At 41.2% G+C, this 7,207-nt stretch overlaps 1 long non-coding RNA gene across 1 annotated transcript; it reads left to right on the plus strand.

Annotated features, from left to right (window-relative positions):
- The first annotated feature begins 544 nt into the window (after positions 1–544).
- Positions 545–4,201, plus strand: LOC140223100 (uncharacterized). Its single transcript, XR_011898538.1, has 2 exons — positions 545–968; positions 3,757–4,201. It is a non-coding gene; the product is annotated as an uncharacterized lncRNA (long non-coding RNA).
- Positions 4,202–7,207: the final 3,006 nt, after the last annotated feature.

The raw sequence follows: 7,207 nt of genomic DNA on the forward strand, positions 1-7,207 counted from the left end.
CTAATTCAAATTTCTAAGAAAACACATGTTATGCACGACACCATCACCACGACACACATCACGAGCATCATCATGCATATTTCATCCCCATGAACATCTTTTTGTGCATAGTTGGCCATTATAAGCATCATTTGTGCATAAATGAATATTTTGGCCATGAGTTGTTAGTGCCTAGAATTTTATTATTTAGTATTAAAAAATCAAATTTGTGAAGGAACCCCAATTTATTCCATACAACTGTGCCCCCAAATATTTTATTCAAATACTAAACACAATTTAGTGATTTTAAAATATTTTTACCAAATTTTTTAGAGATGTTTGATTGGGTTAAAAATTCATTTAAAATTCAATTTTATCTGTTTTGTGTTGAAGATTGTGTGCAAACCATAAAAGTTTTTGAATTGATTCTTATTGCATTGGATTCTTGGTGATTTCTTCTTTCCAACGAGTATTTTTAGAGAATTTTTGGACACTGATAGCTTGGTTGTTTAAGGGGTTAAAATTAGCATGTTTTATTTCTCCGCGAGCCCACGCGTCAACACTTCTCCTTCCTCACATCACCAGACACACGTCGTTGGCCTGCAGGGACCGAGCTCCACGTGGCCAGCACCCATGGGGGCTTCCCTCCCCTCCAATCCTTGCATACGGGGGTGAGTCACCTCGCCCGTGCTTATCCTCTCCGGTCCCTTCCTATTTAAAGACCGGTTCCCCTCTCCTCCAATCCTTCGTGAACTGACCGCAAAGCTCCATTGTTCCCCAATCTTGTCTGGTCAAATTCATCACTGTGGTACGCTCCCGGCTCGATTCCTCGCAGCCACGGCGCCTACTCGACGTCCCGCATCCGTTTTGCCCCTTCCCGAGCTCTCTCCCTCACCATCGCGGCTCCCCACGGTGGGCACCTCCATCCGCCGGTCTGGTAGCTCCTGGAGGGTGCCGTTCCTCTCCTCACTGCCTACCTGCCCCTGCTGGTGAGCCTCTAGTCCTAAGGTGCCTCCCCTCTCCCTCCCCAAGCCGCCCCTTCTCTTTCCCCCACCTTCGGCCCCAAGTCCATGGCCATGCCATGCCTCTGTGAACTGTGCGTGCCTGTGTTGTGTGTTGTTTGTGCGTGGGGGGTCTCATTGGAGAAGAAGAAGGACGTGTAGGGGGTTATGGGAGAAATCCAGGGACCAACGCAATTAAACCGTAGATCTAGGGGCTAGATTGAAAGTTTGCCTCGGTTTTCTTTATTTCCTAGATCTAAAAAGGCTGCAACTTTGGAAATTCGTAGTAAATTGAAGACAAATCGTAAAATAGCAAATGAGAATTTTTTGGAATTCTTGTGAGTAGATTTATACAGTAGAGTCATAATATGATATGTCTCAGTAGAAAGTTTCTGATATTTTTATTTATCCTTGCAAAATGCTTTTAGAAATCCTTTTAAGTTGGTTGGATGCATATTTTGAGTTATAAAAGTTCAAAAATTATGATTCCAGTTGTGTTAGTCTTGCGATGACACTCTATATCTAAGAAAAATATTGAACATGCTAGTTGTGTACTATTTTTATCATGTTTTGTTTTAATAGGTAATTTTAGCTTGTTTTGCTTGTCATTTTCATACCTAAAGTTGTGGTGCTCCAATATCTGTGAAATTTTTAAGGTAGGTTGTAAATGATACTCCTGTGCTGTGGTAAAAATTTCATATTTATTGGCGCATGTATGACTGAGTTATTTATTTAACTTGTTTAATGCTTGTTATGTGATTTATAAATATTAGAAGTGTCTAAAAATAGAAAATATTCTTCCACTACCTTTGTATGATGATGTTGTGTCCTGTGGAATCTTAATATGGCCATATGTTTATAGAAAATATTGATTTCTAGATTTATCTTGCTTTTACATATTTTCTTGCAATAGCAATTTGTCTTTTTTATAGCAATTAAATTATAAAACTTGAACATGTGATATTTGTACAGTAGCTATGTTTTTATAACATCTATCATCCATAAAAATCTCAGCTCTAAATGAGATGTTTGCCATATCACCTATAATTAATATATATGTTTACTATATAATTGGATAATGAAAGTTTGCTAGTAGATACATATACTTAAGTCATGTGAAGCTTTTAATAGTTGTTTTTGAGGGGTACATATGATGCTAAGTTATGATAAGCAGTGGTTAAGCTTTGAATATAACTCATATGTATGCTCTCATGTTAATATAACAACTGCTTATATACATTCTTCGCCTTTGCTTTAATTCTTGCTTAAGGTGTTTAGGGTGTTCCATGTTACCTAAAACTAATGCTAATTAACTATGTCCATAGTAGTTATGAGCTATGTGTTTAACTTATGCATGTGTTACCTTGTTAAAAAAACTAAATGAAGAACCTTGTTGTATGTGTGCTGAAATGTCTGCTAGAGCAGTTCTGTTGTGGTAATGTTTTCGTGATGTAAATGATGTTTTCTGTACATGTGGTGAATACAAAAGTTGTAGCTAACTTCATAATATAGCTTGTGTTAAATTTTTATGACCATAATACTAATGGTTTAGGAGCTATAGATTTTACAAGTTCATTGTCAGGTTTTGCATGCTCTTGGTACAGGTCTGAATGATTGTGTTGTTTGACTTAGCTAAGCTTTGAATCATGTCTTGGAGATAACATAAAAATTGTAGGGTTTTTTATGAGCTTTCCAAATTATTAAGGATCACCCCTCTCGGTGATCTAAATCTCCAGTTATGAGCTTGGGAAGTGGAACGATAGAATCTATCCTAATCTAGATAGAGATGTCTTCTTTATGATGTTTGACTTGTTTAACTATAGTTTTTTCTTATGGTGTTTATAAAAAAGTTGTGCATGGTTTTCTAAGATTTCTAAAAAGTCTAGAACCACCTTGTTTTGAAAACTAGAACTCAACTTATTGTTGTCTAAAGTTGCATGTCAGTTTTCTATCCTTGTTTGTACAGATCTGCTTATTGGTGTGTTTTCACCTTGTTATTCGTTAAATAAGCTTTTGGTGTTAATAAAAGAGTTTTAGATAATTTTACTAAACTTACAGAAAGTCTAGGGTCACCCTTGTTGGATGCTTATATCTCTAGTTATTGCTAAAATAAGTGACTTCTGTGCTGCTGTCCAGATTCTGTGTATGTGCTTAAGTTATTAGCTTTAACTTGACGTTACCTTGTGTATTTGTTAGTTAGATCATATCCCTATTAGAGTTAACTTGATCTACCTGAGGATCTTATAAATTATTTATATAATGTTGGTCACGTACTTAACTAATAAATGGTCATGTATGCATGTTGGTACAAAATAACCTTGCTGCATAGCTTGCTAGAACCTTAGTGATGTTGGTGTGTGACTTGCTTGTGTATGAGTGGTTTAAAAACAAATGTAATATACTTTGATCACCTTCAACTTGTTAGTTCTGTGATGCTCTTATGTATGCCATGTTGATAAGCACCATCACCCCTAGTTCTTGTAGGATGCTAGACTTAATTAGCTCTTCATTGTTAATTGCTTGCAATAGCTTGACTCAAGTTCACTTGTGTGCCATGCCTAGTGTACTGGTATCCCTCTCTAATAGGTTGTGTGGTGTATAGTTAAATAACTCTAGGTGCCTATGTCTTGCATGATCTTATGTTTGCCTTAAATGCTTTTGTGTGATGCATCTCATTTTAAGACATGATCTTATGTTTGCCTTAAATGCTATTGTGTGATGCATCTCATTTTACCGTTCTTCGTATTCATGCACTTGCATCTTGCATCTCATTTAGATATGCTAGATAAACCACATGAAGGACGTGATGATGGAACCGAACCTGAAGACGGTGTATGGTGGAGCTATACCGAAGATGAAAGGACTAAGCAAGTGCCGAGATGGGAGATGCTCGCCAAGCGAGTGTTGTTGTGGCGGAACCGTCCAACTTAAACTGGTTTAAGTGTGCCTAATCACTGCCGACGCAGCAATTATTCGAAACGCACTTAAAACAGCATAAGTCCGGTCGTCCGTCGAGTGTCCCTAGGACTCCTCGAAAGATTCACGTCGTGTCTCATAGCCATACATCAGGATTGTATCCGCGATGGGATAGCATCAACAAATATTACATTTTTACATACATACATGAGGTACAAGTTAATACAAGACATAGTTTGAAGCAAACTTAACAGTGCAGTGTTAGACAGAGTTCTAGGATTTAAAACATAAACGGTTTGGATGGAGATGAGCATTATAAGACTTCTTCTAAGGGTATTGTGAGACTCGTAACAATACCCTAGGATTTCGGGGCTTCCTCCTCAGTGGACTCCTGCGGTGTTTCTGAAAATAGCCACAAGGGATAACCCTGAGTACGAGGTACTCAGCAAGGCTTACCCGACTAACCAATATAATAGTTTCTCCTGGAAGTACATTTTGCCAAAAAGCTTACTAAAAGTGAGACCTTAGCTTTATCTTTTATTTGGGTTAAGTCTTTACCTAACCATTCTTGGTGATGATAAAAGATTATTTGCAAACAACAAGGTATTAAGTCATACACCAAACATTATTAGAAAGATATGGCATTCATGAATTTATGCTACAATGCTCAACAGTGATCAAGTGCATTCATAACCGAGAATTGCGGCGATCTGGATCATATTACGTCCTGCAGGAGAGTACTCTGATCACCAGCTATATACGACTGTCCAGGTTGTACGTAACGACTTTTCGATTAGCAAATCTAACGATTGGGAATAAGACTACCCGGACCCAGGGACGCACCCCCACATGGGACCCCACGTCTGGCCTGATCACCATGTGAGTTTCAGGCTACGCCCCTGCCAATCTCCAGCACGTCAAGCGCGGGTACGAAGTATTCCCGATCAGAGGGTTTACTAACCTACTGGGCTTTACTGGTCCCATACCCAGTAAGTGATCAGATGTCTTTCACTTGATCAAAGGTTAAGACAACGAATCGGGCCTTAATCAGATTAATCTAGCAGACAGAACTACATCCTTAGCTTCTGTCCGCTTCTTAATTTCCAAGTCATCTTTCCATAATTAACATGCATGACTCAAAATTTACATTAAGGTTTGGTAAAGCAAGTATTTAAGCAACTAAGCCATTCTAGACTTGGGTTATCTACTAAAGGTTTGAACAAGTGGCAAAGATGTCCTTAAAACAAGGTATGATCATGCACAAGAATGGGTTTCAAGCAACTCCTAGACTTAGTGCATACATATAGCAAATAACCAATAATGGACACATGGAATATTGACTCCAAAATAATAGGTATAATGCACTGGGGCTTGCCTTGTTCGCTAAAAAAGTTAGCACTGTTCGAAGGGTTGGCCTCGCAGGGGACCAATTCAAAGACTTCCTCAAATTCCGGAGATCCTTCTGAATATTCCGAGAAATCTCCTTCTGGTGCTTCGGTGTCTATAACACAACATATGCGGGGGTTAGGAATGCAAATTTTTGAATACAAGACTATACAACCTTCCTTCATGATAAAGTTGCAAGCCAACAAGGACTATACAATTTATCATGATAAAGTTGCAAGCCAACACACAAAAATCCGAAAAGATTAGCCCACAATTTTTATTTCCTTAATTAACCTTACTTAGGGCCTCTTTTTTTTAGAAAATGTTATAATTATTTTCTAGCTTTAAAACCTAATTTCCTATGAATTAATAATATTTTGTAATTATGAAAATGTTATTCCATATTTTATGCATTTAATAAAGATTAAGTATTTATTTAAATACCTTAAAAGAAAGGCATTAAGTAGATACCCAAATTTTTATTATTTTTCTAGGGTATAAAACTTTTAATGCATAAAGGAAAATAAAATAAGCCTAACAAAATTGGTTTCACTAATTTTGGACACTCCTAGAAATTTCTGTGATTTAAAAGGTGAGATTCAGATTTAAACTAATTATTCTATAAAGGAAATCTAATTTTCCCGAAAAACACCCCGGCAACTTTTCTCACGCGACCCTATTCTACCCCCTCTCTCTTACGCTGGGCCCGCGACTTGGACCCACCCCTTCTCCTATTCATCCTACCTGCCGGCCTACCCCCTCCTCTAATGGGCTCTCTGGGCCGATTCTTCTTTTCCTTTTCTCTTCTCGGACCGGCACCGGCCCAACGACCCACTCTTTCTTTTCTTTTTCCTTCCGCGAAACCTGGCCTGCTGAACTCATGGGCCTCCGGCCTTTCTTCTAATGGCCGACCGCACTGGCTCCTTGGGCCTCCGGAACGCTGGCCCAACTGACGCCCGCGCTTGGCCTGCCTCTCTCTTCTCTCCTTCTCCCCACTGACGCGCGGGCCCGTGGCTCCAGTACCTTCTTCCTCCTCCCGCCAAAACAGGCGCGACAGGGGGTGGTGCGGCTCGCCGACCGGCGCCCCACCGGCGACGGGGCTAGGCCGGGGAAGCATCCCCATGCCCTAGCGCACCCGTGCATGGCGACAGCTTCCCGGGAGATGGCCGGAGCTACTCCCTCCACGGCGGCGGGCGGCGGCGCCTACGGCCGGTCGTGGCTAAGCACGACAACGGCTTAGCTTACCCCGACAACTCCCTCTACGGCTTCCTAGCATCCCAAGGACCCGCCTACGACTACCTAAGAAGAAAGAGAACAAGAGCAAGGAGGTGCTCACCGTGAGCAGGAGGTGCGGCGACAGCGGACGGAAACGACGGCGGTGCAGGGTATTCCGGGAAGGATGTTGGACAATAACTCGACTGGGGTGTAGCTGGGGTATCTGTGGAGGAGTGGGCAAGAGGAATCGACGGGAGGCGAGGCGTGACAGAGAAATTTGGTCGGCGGCGATGGCTTGGACAGAAGGGCGGCGGCGGTAAAAAGAACAGCGGTAGAAACGGTCGGCGGGAGCGGTAGATATACGAAAGATTTCACCACGCGCATGGTTGCCACCGTGGTCTACTCGTAGGCTTGCGTGGTGAGGAGGTGGCCTAGCTATCTTGAGCTGGACAGCGGCAGACGCATCGGCGGTGACACGTCCTGCTTGCTCTGTCCCCCCCCCCTTTTCTTATTTTTTGACGCCCGAAGTTCAGAGCTCCACCACGGCTGATTTCGAATCCGACGGTCCACAAGTCCCTTAAGCAAAGTTGTAGATAAACTCGAGCTCCACAATTCATATTTAAACTCTTGCCCAAGATTTTCATTCATTTGTTGGCAATTTCAAAATGTTTGGCCTCAGGTGACTGAATTCCATTGAATTCCGATTCAGT

Source organism: Setaria viridis, chromosome 6 (genome assembly GCF_005286985.2).
Source record: "Setaria viridis chromosome 6, Setaria_viridis_v4.0, whole genome shotgun sequence".
Lineage (NCBI taxonomy): Eukaryota > Viridiplantae > Streptophyta > Magnoliopsida > Poales > Poaceae > Setaria > Setaria viridis.